Genomic DNA, 26,759 nt, shown 5'->3' on the forward strand with positions numbered 1-26,759 from the left:
ACGAGCCACGGGCCACAGCCGTGGCCCGTGGCTCGTGTGCGGCGACGGTAATTCATAAGGACTCCGATCCTATGTGGTATTCAGGGTCTGATGATGGAGACGGTAAATAGCCATGGGAACTCTGTAATAAAATAAAGCAATTCCGCCGTGTTTGTGCTCATTTGATTCGTCTCGACTAGGAGCTTCATGCTAGTCGATTTTTAACCAACATCAAAAAAGGAGGGTTTTTGATTCGACAGTATGTTTTCTTTTTGTATGTTTGATACGCGATCATTCCGCCAATTTTGACAATCGTACATTTTGTTTGTCCACGGCACCTAGGATACACGGATACGATAAACATTTTTAGAGTTGGGCTGTGAGTGTGAGCGTTTATTTATGACCGTTAATTTTTAGAAAAAAAAACAAAAACCGACTTCAAGACTATACCTATACACACAAACTTTCCACTTAAAAATTAAAAATAAAGTTAATTTTTAGAAAAAAAACAAAAACCGACTTCAAGACTATACCTATACTATATGTACAAATTTAAACTGAAAAGTAGAAAATAATATTAAATAATAATAATGATATTAATTTTTTATATTAATTACTTTAAACTTTCAACGAAAAGGTTTCCTAAGTTATTTTTGAAGTCGGTGCCAACCAAAACAAAAATATCCTTAATAAAAAAATAATAACCTAATAATTAATTACACTATTTATTATATTAATTACCTTAACTTTTACTAGAGAACAGAAAATCGCACGTAAGCTTACTTATAAATTGCAAAGAAGCGCATCAAAATTTTTATGCACAACCGTCAACGATGTCTGCCCTTGCGCGCAGCCGCGTCGTGCCGCCGTACATTCCATTTGTTGCTGCCTTTGCATCAATTAAACTGTTCTTGGGCGGCACCGACTTCAAAAATAACTTAGGAAACCTTTTCGTTGAAAGTTTAAAGTAATTAATATAAAAAATTAATATCATTATTATTATTTAATATTATTTTCTACTTTTCAGTTTAAATTTGTACATATAGTATAGGTATAGTCTTGAAGTCGGTTTTTGTTTTTTTTCTAAAAATTAACTTTATACAAACACACATTTCGTATGAATATTTCAGTATGGCACATTTAAAATGTGTTTTTTTTTCTTTTGTTTAATATTTTTTGCCATTTTAAAACTTCTCTTTAACCCCACATTCTAGTAAAATTAACTTCAAAAATAAAAAGAACGTCAAAGTTCAAAAACTGCAAATTCAAATCAGCTGTTTGCTGCACGCGCCTGTACTGTAACAGGTTCAAGTTATATATAGCCGTGTTTTGTACTTTTTACACGTCTGCGGCTCACTTATTTCAGTCTGCAGATGCACTAGGTTATTATACCTATACATTCCACGTACTTTGAATATGCAAGATTGCATAAATTAATTGATTTCGTTTGCGGATTTTTTTATCGATACATACTTGAAATGTTTGATTATGACAAATCTTGATATTTTACTCGTGTAATTTTAATTGGTGAACTTACGCGTTCAGTTTCTATTTAGTAATAGGATAAAATCATTATATTATAGCCTCTAGTATTTATAACTTGTATCAAATGTTAATCAATTATTATTTATTTTGTTTCAGGTAATACACATTTTAAATACTCCAAAAGATTTACTTTACAGAAAGACTAAACTAAAGGTTGAAGCACAGACTAATAATAATATACTACGTATACAACAGACGGTTCACTCCATACAAAAAAAGTTGCACTATGAATTTGCGCAATTAAAGCGCCAGTGGGGAAAAAACGTACTACATGTTCGATTATATCTCTTGGTCTTTTGCTTTTAACACACTAGATGGCACGTTAAACACAGACTTGAAGTTCTTTTACTTCCAGAGCCACTAGATGGCACTAATGTAAATATATGTACACGTACCTTTTATTTTCAAGTCTGTGGCGTCAAGTGTCAATCAACATAATAATAAAAATAAATACCTACTCGGATTTTTAAATAAACAAAGTAAAATGACTTATTTAGTCACAGAGTACATTATTATGACTGGTATTTAGTTCACTTTATTTACGAGATTCTGTCAAAACCAAAACGAGAAGCTTTGTTTGTTTTCGTTTTTAATTGTTGACTAATATTTAAAAAATAAGTGCTAAATATGGTTTATGGATGGACTGTGAGGTTATGTAGAATCTACAGGCAGAAAATAAGCTTTATATGGTAAACTGATATTTTCTCAGAACATAAATTTTTACAAACATGATTTTTTAATGATTGGTTTATGGATTTGTAACCCAATATAAGATTGTTTTATTACAGACTTATTGCTTACGTTCGCAATAACAAATTTGTTCAAGAGAGGAGAAGAATTAATCCATCCCAAATGTAAATAATAATACGATTCTCCACAAAAACATTGTAGACACAAGAAAGGGATTTCTACATTTGCTACTAAGAAGGATATGGGATCATGAAGGATTTCATCTGTTTTAATACCAGTAAAATGGAATGAGCGCCGTGGCCGTGACTGTGTTTGGTACATAAAGAATAACAAACATTCAACTTGAAATTATGAGTGCATTACGGGCAAGGGCACAATAAGTTGCCCTTTGACTAAGATGTACTTAATTTTAAGGAACACGAAAATGGATGGCTAGAATAGGTATAATCGCATACATAGTATTTATTTCTAGTCTGTTGTATAAATAATCAAAGACTACAAAATATAATGAACTATGTCTTTAATATTAATTCTACAGTTTACAGTGTACAGTGTAGTGTGTAATCTATTGTATGTGTGCCTCTAGAATATATAGTCCTGTTGTTCTACAGTTTAAGCAGTTCAATACAAGCTTACAGTCGAGTCAAGTGTTTCACTAACCACCAACCATTGCATGGCAACCCTGCCAGTTTTGTAAATTGTAGTCTACCTAACCTGACTGTTGGTTTTGATTTGTATCACACAAAAAATACTATACCAAATTTCAAGAAATAAGAATTAAATATTTGATTAAATTTTACTACTATACAGGAGCTTATACATGAAACATGACCAAAGCAGGGCTTTGGAGAAAGTGTGTATGGACAAAGACCACAATACATATGGTGCGGACAACTGCATGAAAAGCATGCAGTAAGAGACATTAAATAAATAAATAAATAAAACATTTATTGTCAAGATCACAACACGAGATACATTTATAAACAAAGGAAAAACAAAAAGAAATAAAAAGAAAAATAATTAAATAAAAATAATCTTATTCCTAAGAAGTGAGTGACCTGATAAATGGAGCCAACTCAGTATATGATGGCAATGTGATTAATACCTTACCACCACTGATTTTCAGTGACCCCAAGTGACTATTGGAGTTTCAGTCTAGAATTGTATATAATGATAATTTAACATGAGTATATTATGTGAAAGATATATTTCTATTAATATGATAGATACTAATAAATAAATACATCAGTTAAAACATGTAATATAGGTAGCTGGTAGATATAATATCAGTATGTAATTATGTATATACTTAATGTAAATAAATAAAATGTAATTATGTATATGTTACCGGAAATGTATGAAATCAAGGAATTGTATACAAATCCTAGTGGTTTAAGGACGCTGTCACAAATCTGCGTTACTCAAATTTAGGTATCTAACGTCGCCACGTGGTTCGCGGGAACATCACGCTCACGTAAACATAGCGCTAAGCGCATTCCATTTTATAGACCATCTTCATACTTGATATTATTTTTAATTTATTACGAATTTTAAAAATTCATTTTTATACTTTTATAAGTAACTAGGTAGGTACAATTATTGTGATAAGTATGTTAGTAACTAACTTTAAAAAAAGTGTGTGTTTTACAAAACCTCTAGGAATTGTATGCAATATCTAGAAGCTTTTTAAGAAATGTTTAAAATATGTACTTTTTTAAGAATTATCATACATATTATTATGTTACCGGCAATGTATTAAATCCGGCATTGTATACAATTCTTAGAAAATATGTATGTATGTTATATGTATGTTATTCCGAGTTACGGTCCGAATTAAATAAATTAGATTCGTCACATTACCTAGGAAATCTGAACTTTTCCTAAGGAGCAAACACATATTTTGCAAATGTGGATGGTTTTTGGGGAAGCTATTACCCGAGGTCAAAACTAAAATCCAAGATGGCGCCGACGAAAATTTTACATCTTTTCGTCATGGGTGTCATTTTCATGGTTTTTGGGGTAGCTATTAATCAATATGAGGTCAAAACTAAAATCCAAGATGGCTCCGACGAAAAATTTTACATTTTTTCGTCATGGGTGTCATTTTCATGGTTTTTGGGGTAGCTATTAACGAATATGAGGTCAAAACTATAATCCAAGATGGCGCTGATGAAAATTTGACTTTTTTTCGTGATGGGTGTCATTTTCATGGTTTTTGGGGTAGCTATTAACGAATATGAGGTCAAAACTAAAATCCAAGATGGCGCCGACAAAAAATTTACATCTTTTCGTCATGGGTCATGGGTGTCATTTTCATGGTTTTTGGGGTAGCTATTAAACAATATGAGGTCAAAATTAAAATCCAAGATGGCGCCGACGAAAATTTTACATGTTTTCGTCATGGGTGTCTTTTTCAAGGTTTTTGGGGTAGCTATTAACCAATATGAGGTCAGAACTAAAATCCAAGATGGCGCCAACGACGATTCCTAAACATTTATTTCAATGCTCTTTAAGATTATTTCTCTCTCTCTCTCTCGTAGTATATAAGAATTCGACTATACAGGGTGCCCCACTATCGGTATACTAAGTGCTAAGGGACTTGTAGTTTTGCAAACCCTAATCACGTAAAAATACTTAAACAACAAAATTACATAAAAAAAATTTTGCTAAATTTTTCCTGAAAATCCATGTTTTCTTCTCTAACTTCGTGCAGCCGGCATATACCGTTTCGCTAATGTGATTATTTTGTCTATGAAAACATAATTAAACGATAGCTCACGTGCGAGTGACAAAGTTGGGCGGGTTGCATTTACGGGGTGTACCGTGTACACAAAGAGTTTTATGAATTAATCTAATTGAAAAAAAAGATACACCTGGCATTTTATAAGTATTTTTTACGTACTTAGCGTATGCAAAGCTATAACCTATACAGAGTATGAGTGAGTATGAGTATTTTAAAGAGATACATCATTTAAAGAGACACACCTAAAACCACAAAAATGACACCCATGACGAAAATATGTCAAATTTTTCGTCGGCGCCATCTTGGATTTTAGTTTTGACCTCATATTGGTTAATAGCTACCCCAAAAACCATGAAAATGACACCCATGACGAAAAGATGTAAAATTTTCGTCAGCGCCATTTTGGATTTCAGTTTTGACCTCATATTCGTTAATAGCTACCCCAAAAACCATGAAAATGACACCCATGACGAAAAGATGTAAAAGTTTCGTCGGCGCCATCTTGAATTATAATGTTGACCTCATATTCATTAATAGATACCCCAATAACCATGAAAATGACACCCATGACGAAAATATGTAAAATTTTCGTCGGCGCCATCTTGGATTTTAATTTTGACCTCATATTGTTTAATAGCTACCCCAAAAACCATGAAAATGACACCCATGACGAAAAGATGTAAATTTTTTGTCGGCGCCATCTTGGATTTTAGTTTTGACCTCATATTCGTTAATAGCTACCCCAAAAACCATGAAAATGACACCCATGACGAAAAGATGTAAAATTTTCGTCGGCGCCATTTTGGATTTAAGTTTTGTCAAATTGCTTTACCCCACCAATCCGTTCAACAACCCATAAAAAAGGGGATCTCAGTCAACGTAATTTTTATACCCGGCGCGGCCTAAGATGATCCCTATGACAGTTCGTCTTAGTGATTGCTCGTATGATGGATCGTGTCGATACTTTACTATTTTATAGGCAAAGGCGTGGTTTGCATTCAGCCACGTCGGTAAACATGTTTTTACAAATATTATAAAATGAATTTTTAACGTCTATTATGTAAACGAAACAGTAAGTAAAACGAAAGTTTTCCAAAACATAAAAATGCACCTTATCATTTTCTCGTAATTTTTAACCCGTTTAACACAGTGTATATTATTTTATCATGAAAATGGAATCCCCCATTTAATTTTTCTATAACTTATATTATCATAGGTAAGTAAATTAACGCGAACGGAAATTAATTAATTAATTATGCTGCGATCTTCTGTTCCATTCAATAGTGAATGAACTATAGCTTAAGCATGGAAAAAATGTGAACTCGTTTCCATTATCGAAATTTGTTTATCGATACTTTCCGCACTAGTCGATAAATGCCAACGATGTAAGTTTTGAAGGACGTAAACGTAAAGTCAGATTGATATAATTTCTCGTAAATGTTAAGAATTGTTATAATGCCAACGGAATATCATTGTAATAGCATAAAGCTACGTAAAAATTAATAAATGCCATTTTTAGATGCCTCCAATACGTTTCTAATTTAATGGTGACGCCATTACAAGTTTGTCTCTTGAGAATAACTGTCAGTGTCATAGGGATCATCTTAGGCCGCGCCGGGTATAAAACATAATTTTAAATTACAAATAATTTGAATATGAAACATATACAGTTTACTCTTACTTATAAAATATCAAATATTTCAAATCACAAAAACGACAGTGCACGCACAATAATCTTTTTCTTATTCGTTTTTATTTTTGGGACGAGGAGCGATACACCCGTCCTTCCAAGAGCGCTTCTGAGCGCGGTCTGACGACCCGCGAGAGCAAAATGTATGAAGAAATCGACAAGTATTTTTAATTTAGCTAATAATTGAAATAAAATTTTGATTTAGATACAAAAAAATTATCATAATCTATAAAGGACTATATATCCCTCAATAATGTATAGGTAAGAAGATAGATTAGGCTTTTACTTTTCTTAAAATGGTACCGTTTTAGACCCCATTTTTTTGCATTTTATGCGATTATTGTGCTGGGAAAATCGTATTTCAGCGACAATTTTGTATAACGTCGTACAATTTTTATAAGATGAACGTAAAGCTGAATATATTATCTTTAAATTAAGATATTACTATGTTCTCACGTGTAATTGCTTTAAGTTAAAATGGTACCGAAAAACAGCGTGTTTTTGTAAAAATCCGTAATAGCACCCTTAAGATCCGAATATAAGTCGAAATGCAACGGCGTGATAATAGAATGAGACCAATTTTATAATAAACTAGCAGTCCGCCCCGGCTAATAACAATATGTTCATATTATCTTACTAATTAACATTTCTTAAATCAACTTATATTCAATCAAATCAAATTTTCATTTGGTAAGTAATCAGTCCCCTCGTCCTGCTGACCCCGTGTACATGTCGCAGTCGGATTGTATAATCCGCCGTATTACAAACAGCCGGCATTTTGTAATATGCCGAAATTCGTCTTTTTCAAAAATTCTACAAAAAGACGGTCGCGAGCCGACGGAGCCCCACGAAGTGGGGCTCCTATTTCTGTATAGTTTTAAAAAACACGAACCTAACCTAACCCACCCCCTTATCCAAACCAAAAAATTCTGATTACGAATTTTTGGCATATTACAAAATGCCGGCCGTTTGTAATTCGGCGGATTATACAATCCGATTGCGACATACATACCCCTCGTCCCGCGTACCTTCCAATATCTTAGATGTTTTACATTTCCGATTGTTAGTTAGGAAATGTATAGATTTCCTAGGAAATGTGTACTATAAAATGATTTATTTCACACATTTCCGTGCGATTTTAGGAATTACATACATTTCCTAGGAATTTTATACAATGACGGATTACATACATTTCCGTTAACATATACAATGTTTATAATAATTAAGTATAATGATAAATAGGCAGAAAATAAATGTCTATATAATGTTATGTTATATTATAACCAGTAAATAAAATAAATATTTAATTAAAGTTTATGTGTAAACTGTAATTCGATACAAATGCACTAAGGGTTAGAACAGGATTTTAAAATATGTTTCCGGTATTGGAAACGAAAATTATTAATATTTGTCAAACTGGTTAATGGTGGTGGAATGTTGTTCCAACACAGTGGCATTGTATCGAAAGCTACCCTTGAAAGCTGCTGAGTGGTGCTTGGGTATGGACAGCTGTTTACAGTTTGCAGACCTGGTTACTTCGTTCACCTACCCATAAGAAGCTACAGCAAATATGATGCTTCCTTGTGGATTATGTATATCTACAGACCACCCATATTTGGCAATCTCGCTTCACCTAATGGCCTTGTCTGTTCAAGCCGAAATGAATTAATTACCTACTGCAAAAATTAAATAATTTAGATTACCTGGAAAGGACAAGGAAAATAAACTTTAAACAAGTGTTCGACCGATTATTACCAAGTAGGCAAATAAATTAATGACAAGACAAGGTAATCAACTAATGCTAATAATTTCCTAAAGAAAACATTTTTTTCAAAATTTTCACATAATAGGTACTTAACTAGGTACTAGACTCAAAAGTTTATCATAAGTCAATGAATGATAAATAGAATATGTTTAAGTAAAATGAAGTAGTTTATTTTACTATAAATTAATCTTATAAATTACCAACTTTCATTCTGTGGCTTCAACCGTGTGCCTTATTCAATCCCTGTTCCTACCCCTTGAAATCCTATTTATGCAACAAAATTGAGATGTCCTTTTTCAACGTAGGTATGTACATATATCGAAATTTCCGTCAAAATCGGTTCAGACGCGTGCGGGAATACCTATTTTCTCGTGGTCCCACTATTTTGTCCTACTATGACGGAGTAACTTTCGTATTTATCTACAAAAAAGAAATTATTTGATTGTTTGTTTGTTTGTATTGGATAGGATCCGAAACTACTGGACTGATTTGAAAAATTCTTTCATCATTCGAAGCAAAAATTATACCTACCTGATGAACATAGGCTACTTTTTATAACGGGACAAGTGATAACTGCGTTAAAAACAACCGACTTCAAACTTGCACTTGCAAAATTTACAAATACCTACAGACAAAAATGCTCATAAAATAAAAACTACTGGGCCTATCCGAATAAAATTTTTATGGGACCAATTCGACACCATCCCACATCGAACAAAAAAAGAATCACGTAAATCGGTTCAGAAACCTCGGAGTAATCGGTGTACATACATAAAAAAAAAATATCGGCCGAATTGATAACCTCCTCCTTTTTTTTGAAGTCGGTTAAAAATACTTCATTCGGGAATCGATGTCGAAATATTTAATTTTAGGCGCATAAAGAAAAAAAAAACGCAAAGGATCATTCAAAACCTTTTCTACGGTTTAAATCTCAAAACTTTTTGGTTCATACTTCATATAAAGGTAATCTGATAGGATTATTTAGAAAATAAAACAAGATGACGTAGGTAGGTATTTAACTTTAGTTTCGATTTATTATCATTAATGATGATTTCTTGATATTCTTAACGACGCGGTTGGCGCAGTTGTAAAGTAACTGCCTACTGAGCCGACGGTACCGGGTTCGATCCCCGGTCAGGGCAAATATTTGTGTGATGTACTTGATTATTTGTTTTTGGGTCTGGGTGTTATCTATATATGTATTTATAAAATATTATATTATTTGTATACGTAGTATATTATTATTAGTCTGTGATATTATATTTATCGTCGTCTAGTACCCACAACATAAGCCTTAATTGAGATTACTGTGGGACTAGGTCGATTTGTGTAATGTTGTCCTTTAATATTTATTTATAATAATTTATATATAATTAAATGTGACGAGAAATAATATACTTACTACGGTTTAAGTATAGGTTGTATCGTAGTATATTATTATTAGTCTGTGGTTGTATATTATTTTGTAATGAGATCTTGCAATCAAATATTCACACAATCTCGCAAGTTTTCCGACAATTCATTTTTCGTATGAAAATTATCAATACACTAGGTACCTACCTAATATAGGCCGCTACAGGAACGCAGTTTGTTATAATTAATAACGGCTTTAACCCATTTACAATATTTTTATAGGTGGCAAAGGCAATGAGACTATGTATTAAAAACGTAGTTTAATATTATTAGTCTGTGGTCTGTGATAATATTATTATTAGTCTGTGTTAAAAACGTGAAAAGTAACGTAAAAAGTCTGTAGTGCCATCTATTATTCGTTTAGCATCGCCAAATCGGAGGAGAATAACTTGTTTATAGTAGTTTCATGAGATGGCGTTGTTTTGAATATAAACTTTTCTGTAAAATTAGTTAAAATCGAGCGAAAATGAAATTAAATAGGTAGGTTCCATTTACAAAAGTATGTAAAAAATTATAAAAAGCAATGAAATTGCAATTAAATCTAATTTTATTTTTTGCTGGTTAAAATGATACACTTAGCGGCATCTATTGGTAGTCGGATGGCATTAATCCAGTTTTGTATGTAATGAACCAGACATGGTTGAAGTATGCAACTAGTCGGTAAGCTTGTAAGCATATTAGAGCAGTAACTCTGCCTTATGTGAATGCGTGTTTATTCATTTAGAACAATTTTGTGACAAAAATGTATTCAAAAGAAAATGAAAGAAATTTCCCGAAATAAACATTCATTTTTTAGTATTTTAAACAGTTATCACATACGTATTATTCACTAAAGGCTTTAATATATTATTGCAAAATCCATTACTTCTCGTATATCGAAGGTCATTGATTTTAATGGGAGTTTGACAGTCTCATCGAATCGAAAGCGCCGGAATAAAATCTTAAATTGAATCTCCATAATTGCACGTGTCAGCGATTTTTTACACGCTATATTGTTTTTTGGTGGAAAAAATAAATATTGTACATTATAATCGACGCGACACCTATATAGTAATTTGATAGTTTTTAAGCCTTTTAAAATTCACTCCTGTATGCTTTAGGTGGCATGTACGGATTTTATTTCGATAAATATCTGCTTGTAAAACAAACCCAAAATATATACATACTTGGATAGTTTTCATATTATGTACATTATTTTATATAGAAATAACATACCTGCTAAAAACTGACTGAAGACGCTTTCTCTTCTATGTTTTTTTATCTATGATAAAGTGATCTAATAAACTAAATACAGAGTCTTACAAACCATGAATTTAACAACAAATCCTCATTCACAATATCCATATTTCATACCATTAGACGGATAAGTCAAGCAAAATATTACCAAAGCATTAACCAAAGATAACAAGTTGCAAGTATTTAGTTCAAGATATAATATTCTGCATATCTAATCTAGCTAGGCTTCTGATAATATACCTAAGTTTGCTTCACCACCTGTTAATATCTATACTTATATTATAAGGCTGAAGAGTTTGTTTGTTTGAAGGCGCTAATCTCAGGAACTACTGGTCCGATTGTAGAAATTCTTCCGGTGTTAGATAGCCCATTTATCGAGGAAGGCTTATATGCTATATATCAACACGCTAAGGCCAACAGGAGCAAGGAAATGCGGGCAAAACCGCGGGGCACAGCTAGTTATTTAATATTATAAAAGCTTTGAATACAATGTAATATGCAAAATATAATTATTCTGTTTCCGATCCTACATCTGATTTTACGTTCTATTTCGTAATATAATTTAGTATCTTAAAGGTTAGTTCTATAAAATACTAGTTGTTCTTCGTGGGTATGCCTGTTAATTGTGAGTCCAACCTTTATTACAAATCTATTAGTTCAAGTGACAAAAAAAATATTAATATAATATTAGGATATTTATTCGTATATTTAGATTCAATTTGGCTTAATTATATGCGTTCATCATCCGACCAATTTCCTCCCAATCTTAATTTCTTCAAGCTTTTTTTAAATATCAAGTAGATATTTATAGGAATTTACCATAATATTCAACCATAAAATACGTTAATTAGTTTATTTACACGGATTTACGTTAAATTAACCAGACGATTTATAACATCCGATTTAAAGTAAGTGCAAAAACTTAAAATTGAGTGCAAACCGTTGCCATTCCAAGCTCTTAATTGCGTCTCATTATTGAGTTAATAATTACTTAAAACTGAACCAATTTACCCTGCAATTAAATATGTATATATTTACACACCATTAACATTGAAACACGTGGCAAAAAGATGAATTAGCAAGTATGAAATTTGACTTTAGTTATTATGGCAGAAATGGAGTTTCTTGCCTCCTCCATAGTAAATACTGCTTTCCGAATCGGTGGTAAATAGTAAAAGTATGTTATGACGATCCTAAAGTGCTTCTAGAAGAATTCTAATTGCATAAATAAATGTTTGAGTTACCTACAAGCAACAAATGATTATGCGTCACTTGATGATAAACGGTCTGGCAATTAACAGACAACGTAGTCTTAACACTAGTGTTAAATCCCTCTGCTAAATTAACAGATAGCTTGTTAATGTGTTAATATAGTAGATACATGCGTGATCAACAGTAAAAAATTTAAACTTCATAATTGCATTTACACTATTCTATTGCATTTACTTAAGAATACATCTTAACTATGTAATAATGTCAAGTACGAGGTGCTAGATTAGTAAAAACAACAAAAAAAAATATTTTCATTTTTACGCATAGGTTCAGAACTTATAATCCTTTTAAGCCATATGAATTTCATCCTGAAGTTTATTTCTTTGTTTTTTTTGTTATTCATAGTATAAGGCTATTTTATATCTTTATTTCGACCACAAAATTCTTAGGTAACGTACCTTACTGCTTACATAGGCTATGAGAGCATTATTCCTGCTATAATTTCATTTCAAACCGCAGACAGACATTCAAAATGTCGGTTCGTAATCGCCGTCATATCGTACAAGATGACGACAAAATTATTGGTCTGTACTTTATGTAATATTTGTATACAGTCTCTTGAGTTTATGTTCTCCTGGTACCTACTTTATGAAACTGCATGGTTGTACAGAATTTTTAATTGGGGACTTTTCTTGTATCGAGAATTAACGAATGATGTTGGAAATATTTTATGTGTTAACACTCAGTTGTTTTCTTGTCAAGGAATACATATATAATAAAGTATTTTTATAGTTTGTCTTGATACCGCATGCTACATTTGTATGTACCTATTATTAATATTTAAACGTAGGTACTAGGACAAATAAAAGGTAAATACTAAGAATTTTAAATAATGTAGGCACTAGGCAATAAACCATTCATACATGATCATCACTCAAGGTTCTATTTCATTATCTTTTGATACGCATTCATAACATTTTTTCAAACATACATTCCTACGAGAGATGAATTCCAATTCATTTAGACAAATGGTCACTTCAAAAGCTTTATTAAAATGCCATTCGTAACTATTATTTTCTTTTATATTCCATCTAGGAATGAGTATATAATATTAGTCTAGCTAATTATAAAGAATATATTTGTGTATTTCAATTTTCAATTCATAAAAAAACATAACATTTTGATTTTAATCAGTTATTTATAACTTCAATAATACGCCTTTGTGTGTTTGGTATTTTAGATATAAATTCAATCGCAAATAAATAAGATTTTAAATATATAACGAAGCTGCCTAACCTCTTGTACCTATATACTTGATCCCAAACGCTGTAAAAGTTTTTTTTGTACGTTTTTTTTTTGCATTTAAAAGCGTTGACATTAGCTCGTTTGCACAGGCTTATAAATCGCTAAGCAACAAATATGTCCTTAAGCTTTTAATTAATTGCACCTTGAAATTGGTCTCGTTTCATTTTTTTCCGAACCTTTCCGATGACAGGTTATGCAAAGAGAGAAAAGAATTAGTTTATCTGTGATATGGGTTCCGTATTACAAATTTGATATAATATTTATTTTAAATTGAGTCAGCAGTTTAACCGAGCAACCACAAAAATCTAGTTTTTTTTTTTTTTTTCAATTTTTACGCTAGTATTATGTATTTCGCGTTATTATCATACTTCACTTCGGATATATGAAATTCAGTAATTAAACTTAAAACACAGTTATTTTCATCTTAAATAAATAAGTTTTATTTTACTCCTCAATTTAATATTTCATAAATAACTAGGTACGTAGCTATTTTTTTCGCATTTTTTATAATTTGTCGCCTTACCTAGAGACAAAACAACAATCAAGAAACTCGCCATTTTTAAATACGGAATCCTAAAGTGTGATTGAAAAACTCTAATTTACCACACAGAGCGGCAAATATTTTCGCATAACAAATATTTTATCTGTCCGCATAAATCTCGAAAACCAGCTCCAATGTGTATTTTATTTATTTTTTCATTCCGAATATTTATGGTATAAATGCACTTGTAAAATGGTCATATTATGTACCTTTATAACCTTTTTAAGGCAGTGATTGTGAACGATTAAAAATGATTTTAATATTTTTCAAAGATGTCTGCACATAGTATGAGCGAATCGGCGAGTTGAAACTCGTAAACAAATTATAACAGAAATAATATTGATATTAGTGCTGATTATATAAATATATTAATAAAATTTAATTACCCTCGTATATTAAGTTTGAACACTTGTAAAAACCTCACTTCCTCTAAACTTCAGAAAGAGGAAAATAAAAACGGCCAGGATATTCGTATCAGCACAGATAATTAATTAATTTGACGTTTGATTACTTTTTGTCTCGCCAATTAAGCGTGCCTGATAAGAATTAGAATAAATCTGATTTTTTGTGTTCTTATACGAATAATTATAATTAAACTAGCGGTCCGCCCCGGCTTCGTCCGTGGTACATATTCACGTTTTCTCTGCATAAAAACCATCCTCTTACTTCAAGGAATATAATAAAAAAAGAATTAAAGAAATCGGTTCAGTTGTTCTCGAGTTATGGGCTAACACAACACATTTTGCGATTCATTTTTATATTATAAGATATATTTTACTTTTTACTTTTTACTATTATAATTTGAAGTTTCCTTCTAACTCAAAAAAATGTGTGAAGGACGGAACTTGAAAAATACGTTTATAAAATAGACTATTTTCTAGTTAGATTTTTCCAGCCCACTTTACACAAGATCTATAGCAAGTTTTATCTAAAAGCCGTATCAAAAGTCAAGTGTACAGTAATTTGCATGTCCTTTATTTTACCATATATGGGCATTACTAACAGTGAATCAAGTGTACAGGGGCTATAAAGAGCGCACAAAAACACTCGTTAGCGACTCACATTCTAAATACACACGTGGATAGTGTTTGGTGAATATTAAAAGTATGAAAAAAATGATTTATTCTAAGTTGGGTGTTTGTACTGGTTATTAATCATTACACCAAAGGGCTACAATAACAACTTTCATCCCTTATTACAACTCTATAGGGGTTGATTTTTCAAAAACGTATATCATTTACTAGGATTGATAGATGGTAAAAATTCGACCCAATCGATCTTAGAAATTAGAATGTCAGCTATATTCCATGGCACATATCGGTACCTCTTTATGAAGACTATTCGTACGACAACCATATCATACGATCAAAATTTTAATAGATAAACACTCGTTTCTATTCCCGTAATGAACCTACTTCCTACAAAATAGAAAAATAATCATTACTCCCATTCTTTTGATTAGAAAAACATGAAAGACATTTTTTGCTCTATAATCTACTGGATACAAAGTTCCTATATCACTTTTATATTAAATTTCAAATTGTGACACACAAATTGAATAGAACACGCTCTACCCAGCATATAAGTGTTCCGAACATGATGTCCGTGTGTCGTGTATGTAGTTATGTTTTTATATACTGGCCGTTTTTCCTGTATCACATTACAGTTTCTATGTTATATGGGTAAGTGTAGATTAAATTAGTAACGAGATTTGCTGAAAGAGTATTATGTTTTTGTGATTAAGAGGATTTTTGTGAAGATGAAAATATGATATAGATGTCTGTATTGACTACTCATGACTCATCCAAGTCCTTTCAGTTAATAAGGTGGTATATACCTACCTATCAATTTATTATTTACAAAACACAAACAAAACCATTCAATGGATAGTTCTATTGAAAAAGCGTTGCCCGCTTTAATAATTTCATGAATACGTAATAATCCTGACATTCTTAACTTTTTCCACCGAATAATTTACAATTAAAACTATCGACAATGCCACACGAAGTCACTAATTGACTCGCTTCAACAGAAAAACTGCATTACACAGATGCGCAGTAACTATGATTATATTAATATTGTTCACACAAGCCGGAAACGTCGATCAAATAAAAAAAGAATTAATAGGAAAAGTTCTCATTACGAGTTACAAGTAACTGAAAGTCTACGCGATCGTCGCGGAGCGAATCGAGAGCAGGAAGACCTAATAATACCTGTCTGGCCGCTAGTGATGTGATACTTGTACGATAAATTCATATTTTTATTTAAATACGATGAAAATAAAACGATGAATGATTTCTTGTGGAGGAAAAAATAATGAGTTTGCGTTACCTTATGATCGACATGTTTGTGATGTGTGTTTTATATAATTCCAATCAATTTTCTTAGACGTATTTGTGACTGAGATGCATCTTAATTTAGATTCAATAACTTCCTCCTCCTTAAGTCGAAATCCTCACTGCTGAGGGTCGTGATCATTTTGGAATTGTGATTTCCTAGTTATTTTACGCCATTTGTCTCGATCTTCTGCGATGTGGATAGCTTCAGGTACGCTAGTTTCTACGGTCGTTTTAATTTGGTCTGACCAGCGCATTGGGCTGCGGCCTCGGGGCCTTTTTCCTTCTACCCTGCCAGTTAGAAGGACTTTCTCCAGGTTGTCTCCCCTCTTCCTTGCAATATGACCGAAGAATTCTAAAATTCGTCGCAAGCATGTGGAGGACAGTCTTTTGGTAATGCCAAGCTCCTTGAGAATTGATTTATTCGTTCTACGTGCCGTCCATGGGATGCGAAGCATTCGTCGCCAACACCACATTTCAAAAGCATTTATCCGAGAGTAGTCTGCCTTGCGCAATGTCCAGGTTTCGGAGCCATATAGAAAGATAGCCATATAGATTCAATAACTTAGAACATTTAAAAACTGACCAAAATGCAATTAACTATAAAATAATCGATTGTTTTGCAATATTCTTGTATGTACTGAATTAGGTATATAAAATATATCTGACCTAAGATTAACTTACAATATTATCTAAAAATAAAGTATCAAACTATCGATAACAGCACATCACTAATGTATCGTTAGGACCGGTAGAATCAGTGCCTTGTAAAGGCTTCTCAGTTATATAGGGCGCATACACGTTAGCGTTTATGAGGATGACCAGAATCGCTATCTGAAGGGGATTTACTCAAAAGACATTTTAAAGATGTATCCTGTCTATATAATATTTGTATATTCTCGTGTATTCTACATACAATTTACATCCTAGATTTTATTCGTATTTGTAACTTTTCGTTTAAATTGGAACCACCTACCTACTTGCATATATTTATAAATTTTCAATGAATAGTAAAAGTGACCAACAATTCCAATAATAACCTGTATTTTCGTTTATACAACAATAATAATAACGCAACAAAGCGGTAATTTTTGTAAAGAACACACTTTCACACACATTCGGTTTAAATTGGTTATTCAAAAGTCAGTCAATTTCAAATAAATAAGCCATCGAAATTGCGCAGATATAAATCTCATTTCGCGCCAAAATTTACCGTCAGCGAGGCGCCATCGCCATGTTGCAAAACGCATGACATTTTTTAAACATTTACAAAGCCTTGATTGTAAAATTTTATTAAATTGCTCTAGACTAAGTTTATAGTACTGTTATATATCCTTGAGTTTGTGTTTTATTACATTTTGGGTAATGTGCAATGTTAAACATAGATTTTTAAGTAGGTACTTTTTGTAAATGGTGAATAATATTCCTATAGAGGGATTACCTAGTTTGTTTCTTTAATATTGGAATAGTATATATTACAATAACAGATCAAACAATTTGTTTGACTTCAGTGTGGAAACAATGCGACGTATCATTAATATTGTTTTCCTTCACTGATTAATATGTAAAAAATAACAGTATCATTTTTGCTTCATTTTAAATTAAAATTAGAGATCTTATCGGTATCTTAAAATTAAAATTGAAAACTAATCCATAGTAGGTGACCTATTTTAAATCTTATTTCTATTGTAAACTAATAAAATATATTAATGGCATCTCGATATCGAGCACCGTATTTATTAAACGTATTCCGTTCCTTATCACATTGTGTCGTACCCCAAATAAACCTTTATTTTAAAACTTAAAAGTAATGGTAGATAATTACTAACGGATGATAAATGTCTCGCAGGAAATAATTTAAATATCCATGTCTTATCAAGCCAATAAATCTTCGATGTTATCAACAGATTTCATCTCGACGCTTTTACAAAATTGATATAGATAAACCCTCAAGCAAAAGTTTAATAGGTAACGTAAAAACTGTAATTTGTTCCGCAAATATTTCAATAAGAAATTATTTAATTAACCTCCTTTTAAATTGTTAAATATGCTAGCGGTATTAAAATTAATGCACCCGGTTTTTGGATACTTTCTGGTGATCAAAATATTTTGTTTAATAGACAGTATTTTTGTACTTTATAAACGTATCTACTATGTATGTTTGTTTTCATAATTCGTATCGTATTTGGACATAATTAATCTTGAAACAGGAGATAGCTTCACAGTATAAAGCAAAGTCTTTCGCTCTGTCCGTCCCTAAGTGTGCTTAAATCTGTAAAACTACGCAATGGATTTTGATAAGATTTTTTTATTGATAGAGCGAAAGTTTTAAAAAAAAAATTAAAGTTTTCAAAGCGAGCAAAGCTACGCGCGGAATTATAGTAGACTAGCTTCCGCCCACGACTTCGTACGTGCATCCCCGTTTTTCCCCGTTCCCGCAAGAATTTCGAGAAATTCTTTCTTAGCGGATGCCTACGTCCTAACATCTACCTGCATGCCAAATTTCAGCCCGATACGTCCAGTGGTTTGGGCTGTGCGTTGATAGATCACTATATCAGTCACCTTTGAGTTTTATATATATAGAAGATACCTAAAGTACGTACTATAATTCGAGTAGATATAATAAAATTATGAAAGCTAAAAAGTGATCGAAATTACATGAGAAAGTGCTATCAAATAAAGCCGCGGGCGAAAGCTAGTTTATAGTTTCGTTTGAATAGCTGTTGCAACATACATTACACAAATCACAAGAGAATAAAAAATAAATTAGTTTATTCAACAATTAAGATGGATGCCCTTCAAGGCTTTCAAAATAGCCATAATGCATAAAAGACCATATTTCATTCACCTGTCAGTGATCTTATAGAATTTGATACGTAGACAGTAATCGTTACTGCCTTTTGTACCTACGTCCGAACCTTGGTATTAAACATAAATATAATAATAATCTAAATTATGGCTTTATATAATGGAAGTTCGGAAAACTCTGTTATTTTAATACTATGATAAACTAAACGAAGGATTTGTTACCTAATCATATCAGAATCTGTCAACGGACTGCGTAAAGTGTACAAGTACATTTTGAATGTGCTAATAATTGGCGTGTAAACAAGTCTCACAGTGATTTATCGAGTGTAATTTGTGACTAATTTTGATCCCATGTTTCGGACTTTTGAGTGAGTAAAACTTATAACACTGCTCGCACAGTATAAACCTGAAAATTAACATAGTTTCACTCTATAACACTTTCAAGAAGAGGGTAAAAACACAAGAAGAATCTTTGAACAACCTAGTTTTTCTACAACAATTAACAACTGACAATAACATCTGCAACTGTCATAACTCACTGTCAAGTGTCAACTGCCAATTCACACAAAAGTTGCCATAGATAAAAAAGTTATATGAATATTTTCTGCTAATGCTGTGTCTACACGATCATTGATTAATTATGGCTGGAGAATGTTTGGCATGTAATTTGAGCGTATTAGTGACGCATAAGAGAATCAAATGCACTAAATGTAGTGCACTTTATCATACGGAATGCGTTCTATCAACCAATTCCTCACAAGTGGCCCGCACTAATTGGGTGTGTCCCGGTTGTGTTGCTGCTTCTCGAAGGGGTGGTGACAACACGAACACTCCTATTAGGTCTTCTCCTGGTGCAGTGACGTCTCCAGTGGCTGCTTCCTCCGCGAATGCTCATTCCGCGAATTTTTCAACCATCTTGTCTGAGCTCAAATCTTTCCGTAGCGATATGCAATTGAGACTAGACAAACAAGAAGAGAAGATAGACACCTTCAGCGGGGCTCTTGATTGTTTACAATCTGAAATAATCGAAATGAAAAAGTGCTTTCAGTCACTTCGCACCGATCTAGACTCTGTAATGGAATGCAACAGTAAATTAAAAGATATAAGCAATCGTAATGAGGCCGCTCTAAAGTGTACGAAGAACTCAATTGTGGACATTAAAAACAAACTGGTTGAACATGAAAGCTCACTAGAATTTCTCTCGAAGAAGTTCGATGATATGCAAGCTGATTCCTCATCACAGACATTAACTACAACTGAACTAAAAGTCAGTACTTCTACTATTGACAATAATTTGAAAACTCTTCAAATTAAGGTTAACCAATTGGAACAAATATCCAGAAGACATAATTTTGAATTACATGGCGTACCCGAAAAAAAGGATGAGAACTTAAGTTCAATTGTGTCGAACTTGTTGGATAAAATATCTGTCTCGCTTCCCAATGATGCTGTTATTTCGTGCTACCGTGTGGCCAAACGGGTGAAAAGTACTGACCGCCCACGCACTATTTTGGTTACATTGATGACTCCTAGGCATCGCGATTTGATATTATCAGCAGTGCATCGCTACAACAAATCTAACTCCAGGAATATGTTGAACTCGCTTGACCTTGGTGTTGTAGGTGAAGTTAAACAAGTTTATGTAGCTGAAAATCTCACGCCAGAAATGAGACACATTTTCATGGAGGCTAGACAAGCTTCTAAGACACTTGATTACAAGTTCGTATGGGTTAAATTTGGGAAGGTCTATATGAGAAAAAACGAACATTCTCCAGCTGTACTCATTAATTGTCTAGATAAGATTAACAAACTGCCTTAGTCTTTAGATAAATATCTTTATCTACATTTTTTTTTTTATTGTTTTTTAACCGCTGCATTATGCTAATATTTTACCAGAATGTAAACAGAATTAGAAGTAAGCTTCAGGATTTCTTTTTAAATGTACTAAACTGCAATTATGATATTATCTGTTTAACAGAAACTAATCTCAATCCTTCAATTAAAGATAGTGAAATATTGGATAATCGCTATAGGATTTTCAGGAGAGATCGGGATAAGTGCACTAGTCATAAAATTTCTGGTGGAGGTGTTTTAATTGCAATAAAAAAAGATTACATAGTTAATAGAGTTTTTGAATGGGAAATTAATGTGGAATGTATTTGGCTAAGCTTAATTAACTCTAAAAATAAACACATCAACAAAATTATAAAAATATGTCTGGTGTACTTACCACCGGACCTTTCCATAGATAAACTGAAAGCTTTCTATAATAATACTACTGAGATTCTGTCAAGATCCGATGATTCTTTTATTTTACTGGGTGATTTCAATACTCCTAACTTAGATTGGATTAATTGTAACGCGACGAAAACTGCTACTCCTAGACCTTTGTTTAATGACGTTAAAGTCAGCTTAATCTTAGACTTGATGACTTTTGGCAACCTTAACCAGTACAATTTTATCAAAAATAAAAATAATCGCACTCTAGATTTATTTTTTGCCCGTTTGATTCCTGTATCACTTGAACCCTCAATCGCACTTAGTAGAATAGACGTTCATCATCCACCTTATGAGGTGTGTGTGAATGACATTCACGTCCCGTCCCTCGAACCATGTAAGAATAATAAAATCTTAAATTTTAGAAAATGTGATATAAATAAATGTAAAGATGAACTTAGGAATATTGATTGGAAGGTTCTTCTTTCCTCCGCGGATATAAATGAAAATCTAACACAGTTCTATAGCACTCTAAATTTCATCATTAAAAATAATACACCTTATAAGCAACAAAGAAATTCATCAGTACCTATTTGGTTTAGTAACTCCCTAATCAAATGCCTACGGGAAAAAGAGAAATTTCATCATAAATTTAAAATGTATAAAAACCCGCGTGATTATGACACTTTCTCTCTTTTGCGTAAAAGATCTAAAAAGATGATGAAGGAGTGTTATAACAAGTATTTAAAAGATGTTGAATCGTGTCTACATAAAGGTAACATTAAATTATTCTGGAATTACGTAAAGAGTAAAAATAAATGTTCAAGTTTTCCCCAACTAGTTAAATATGATAACATTATTGCCACTAAGGGTAGTGATATCTGTCAAACATTTGCTAAATATTTCCATTCTGTATATGAAAATAATGCCATTACTGAGGATCCCGTCCACAACGATTCGCCTAATTGTCTTAACAAAGTTGTAATTGAAGTGCGTGATGTTAATAAACTTCTAAAACAATTAGATCCGAACAAGGGTCCTGGACCGGATGGTATTCCATCTCATTTTGTTAAATCTTGCTATAACGAACTCACCTTACCACTGTATATAATATTTAATAGATCTCTATCTTCTGGTATCTTTCCTGACTTTTGGAAGATCGCTCACGTAATTCCAATATTCAAATCCGGTGATAGATCGAACTGTTGTAACTATAGACCCATCTGCATACTAAATTGCTTCGCTAAAATATTTGAACGTGTTATATACAATCAAATTTACAATTTCGTTAAACCTTTACTTATTTCTGAACAACATGGATTTGTCGCACGTAAATCAACAACATCTAATTTAACTGAATACGCTGACTATCTCCTAGAAACTTTGGACAACAAAGGACAAGTGGATGTCATTTACACCGACTTTCAGAAGGCTTTCGATAAAGTCAACCATGAGCTCCTGATTAAAAAGCTGATGATTTGTGGTATACATGGGAACTTATTGCGTTGGATCATCTCGTACATTAAAAATCGCACTCAAATAGTTGCTGTCAACGGCTACCTATCTGAACCCTTTTCTGTTCCTTCCGGTGTTCCCCAAGGTTCCCATCTTGGCCCTCTTTTGTTCGCGGTTTTTATAAATGATGCACCCTTACGATTTAATATAGGTAGTAAATGTCTACTTTATGCGGATGATCTTAAACTATATAGAAAAGTCGAAAATATTGCTGACTGTCGGTTACTTCAAGAAGACTTAATTGCTCTTCATGCCTGGTGTGAGAGAAATTTAATGAAATTAAACACCTCTAAGTGTCATGTTGTCACATTTACTAATAAAGTAAACAGCATTAACTTTTCGTATCAAATTTCAAATATTATCATAGGTCGTAAAGAATCCATACGTGATCTAGGGGTGACATTCGATAAAAGCTTATCATTTATCGATCATGTCGAATCTACTGTCAAAAAAGCCAATCAAAATTTAGGTTTTATATTACGAATGTCCAGATCTTTCAAAAATAAAAATAGTGCCCTAATTCTTTATAAATCTCTGGTCCGTAGCACCCTTGAATATGGCTCATCAGTGTGGTCTCCATTCTACAAAACACATATCGACAAGCTCGAATCGGTACAAAAACGATTCCTACGTTCTCTATGCTATCGTGAACACCTTAGGAGATCCTTGCCCACCTATGACGTTCGACTTAAATATTTCAATTTGGATTCTCTTGAAATGCGACGTAAATTCATTGATTTAATTTATATGTTTAAAATTATCAATAACCTAATTCACACCGATATGCTTTCTAAATTCTCTTTGTATTGTAACGCTCGTGTCACTCGGAACCCTAAACCCTTCTATATACCCGCCACTCGATTATGCATTTCGTACAATAACCCAGTATATAGGTTATGCCGAAGTTATAACGAAATAGTTAATAAAGATAACACAATTGACATATTTTCAAATAGTCTAGCCAGTTTTCGTCGCTTAATACTTACTGCTCTGCGTAGCATCTGAAACATGCGGATTTATGCCGAATCTTGTAAGCATTCCTTTGATTCTATTTTTCTATGTTTTATTGTTATGGTAACAGTATTTTGAAGTGCCATCTTTCATACTAAACATATTTTGTGTATCCATATAATAGGTTTATGCATAGAACTTTTTAAATTGTACTTTTATAATTTGTATGTTATATTGTTGTATAAGCTGTTTGGAAACTAATAAAATAAAATAAAATAAGAATGGCTGAAGCTATCTGTATGAAATTTGGTATAGAAATAGGTGAAATCCTGAAGTTTAGCAGACACTATTTTAATTGTGATGGAATTGTCAAAACTAAAACCAATTATGAAGCTTTTTTAATTTTAACAATACAAAGCCTGCTCTTAAAATGAATTCGAATTCCTGTATTACATCAAAAATCTATATATATAAAACTCAAAGGTGACTGATATAGTGATCTATCAACGCACAGCCCAAACCACTGGACGTATCGGGCTGAAATTTGGCATGCAGGTAGGTATCCCCTAAGAAAGGATTTGGATCAATTCTACCCCCAAGGGGATTAAATAAGGGATGAAAGTTTGTATGAAACTATGTCAATTTTATACCGATCGGGCTTAGACTTTGCATGCATAAAGCTACTATGACGTAGGCATTCCCTAAGTAAGGATTTTGTCAAATTCCACCTCTAAGGGGATAAAATATGTGATTAAAGTTTTGTAGTTTTGTAGGCCCTAAGTTTTTACATACGCTAAAAAAATGTACCAAAGCCGCAAAAAATATACCTAATTAATATTAATACTTCTTAACGCGAGCGAAGCCGCGGGTAAAAGCTAGTATATCATATATCACAAAAAACAAGCAGAACCGGGTCAACACAGTAGTCTAAAACATAAACAATACCAGCGCATAATTCAGTCATAACAAATTTGTACATTCCGACCATTACATAGTAGGTATTTTACATAAAGCTAATAGCTAAAAGCCAGTAGCAAAACTTGTTTGTTCGTATACGTTGACCTCCTAAACGGCGGTCATCTTGCTCTATAAAACGCACTACCTGGAATATTGCTGAGATAAGAACGTGTTGTTCTAGATAAGTTCAATTTCAAGTTGAGATAAGTTACATGTTATGCTTTGTGTGGTTGCTATAGTGATGTAACTTAGTGGTAAGTACAGGTTAAAATTTCGTCAGAGGTTTTGGGTTCGATAAAATTTTGTATTGTAAGATTGTATGGTACCTATGGAACGAAATATCAATCGTATATTTTTCACAGTAGGTTCGCTTTTTTACTTGGTATCCAAAAATTTTGCCATCTACCCCAAAAAAATAATGAAAGTAGAACTTCTTATTTACTTCAATATGTATATTCATTATCCAAGTCTCCTTTCTTTCTTTTATGGGCCGATTTTTCAATCCTTGGTTAAAATTTATCCGTCCAATAAAGTATTACACGAACATTTTAAAATGTCACCTGTAAACTGTCAAATACGGACAATTAGAATACATTTTTGAAATGGTAGTTTATTACGTTGTTCGATCAATAACAAAAAAAAATAAATTCAGTTAGTAATAAATATTTGAGAACCATCAAATCAAAAAATTTTATCCTTGTTATCTCTGTTAGCTACCACAATCGAGAGTTTCGTACACGAAATTATTCGGTGTCTCATCAAAATAAAGCTACAAACGGAAAATCAGCTTGATAGTAGTCACTTGCAAAAATGGGCGATGTATCCTGAACTACTCTATAAATAATTTATCAAGCACTTAGCTGAAACTACACACGGTTCAAATAAAACCGTATCTCTACAGATATTTATTGAACATACATGTTTATTGGTCCATTAGACCGTTAATTTGTAATTTATGCTGTACTTTAGGGTAATTAAAGTGTAAAATCGTATATGTACTGTTTGTTTCTAAGAATTTGTGTTTACAATTTTATTGTCTAAACTGTCTTAACACGTTCAAGACGGGGCCCGATTTTGGCTACTTATCGTTGGGCCGGCATAGGGCTTACAAGACCTGTTGGTTTACTTCATTTACGGCCGGCATCAGGTGGAAAGGACCTGTTACACCTTTTGACATTAAAATCAAACGTGTCATCCAGTTGAAGACTTTTTTGAATATTCTTTCTTGAAATATATTGTTATTGAATCACTGCATAACAACATTAGACCCGTTTTTGAAAAAAATATCATTAAAGGAGGTTAAATTTGTAGTAAAATTATAGGATCTTATACACCTGATCCCGGCACTGGTGAATATGATTGCTAGTGATGTCAAATGAAACGACTATATAATTAAAAAAAACCAATTTAATTTTACCTTCAAAACAGTATGCGCTTAATTATAACAGTTATGACAATACGAGGGTGAATCAAAAAGTTCTTGGAATCACTATAAAAATGTTAAATCTATTTCCCAAAATTTGTTTTTCTCTTTAAAAAAAATGTTTTTTCTATCTATCAAAAATCTCAACCACGGCATCCATTGCCGCGTCATAATCGTAAAATTTTGTTAGATATATAATAATAGATATCAATAGAATATCGCAACATCTAATTACTATGCACATCACTAATTAACTGACCTGTCACCAAGGGCCGGCTATCGGGTTATCAGGCATCGGGTCTTTTAGATCCGATATCCGTCCTGTAAGGACAAAATTTCTTTGCAGGCCGTATCAGGTCTTTAAGATCCGATACAATATTTTTCCTTTTATGGCTACTATTTAGTGGCAGAATACCAGTCAATATATCTGTCA

At 32.5% G+C, this 26,759-nt stretch overlaps 1 protein-coding gene and 1 long non-coding RNA gene across 2 annotated transcripts in view; both read left to right on the forward strand.

The window, feature by feature from the left end:
- LOC123696804 (protein TANC2) overlaps positions 1-26,759 on the forward strand; it is a 149,925-nt gene that overhangs the window by 81,841 nt on the left and 41,325 nt on the right. The gene's annotated exons all lie outside the window — the stretch shown is intronic.
- Positions 1,879-2,853, forward strand: LOC123696806. The gene is made up of 2 exons (XR_006752129.1): positions 1,879-2,213; positions 2,313-2,853. It is a non-coding gene; the product is annotated as an uncharacterized LOC123696806 (long non-coding RNA).

The sequence above is a fragment of the Colias croceus genome, chromosome 13, assembly GCF_905220415.1.
Source record: "Colias croceus chromosome 13, ilColCroc2.1".
Lineage (NCBI taxonomy): Eukaryota > Metazoa > Arthropoda > Insecta > Lepidoptera > Pieridae > Colias > Colias croceus.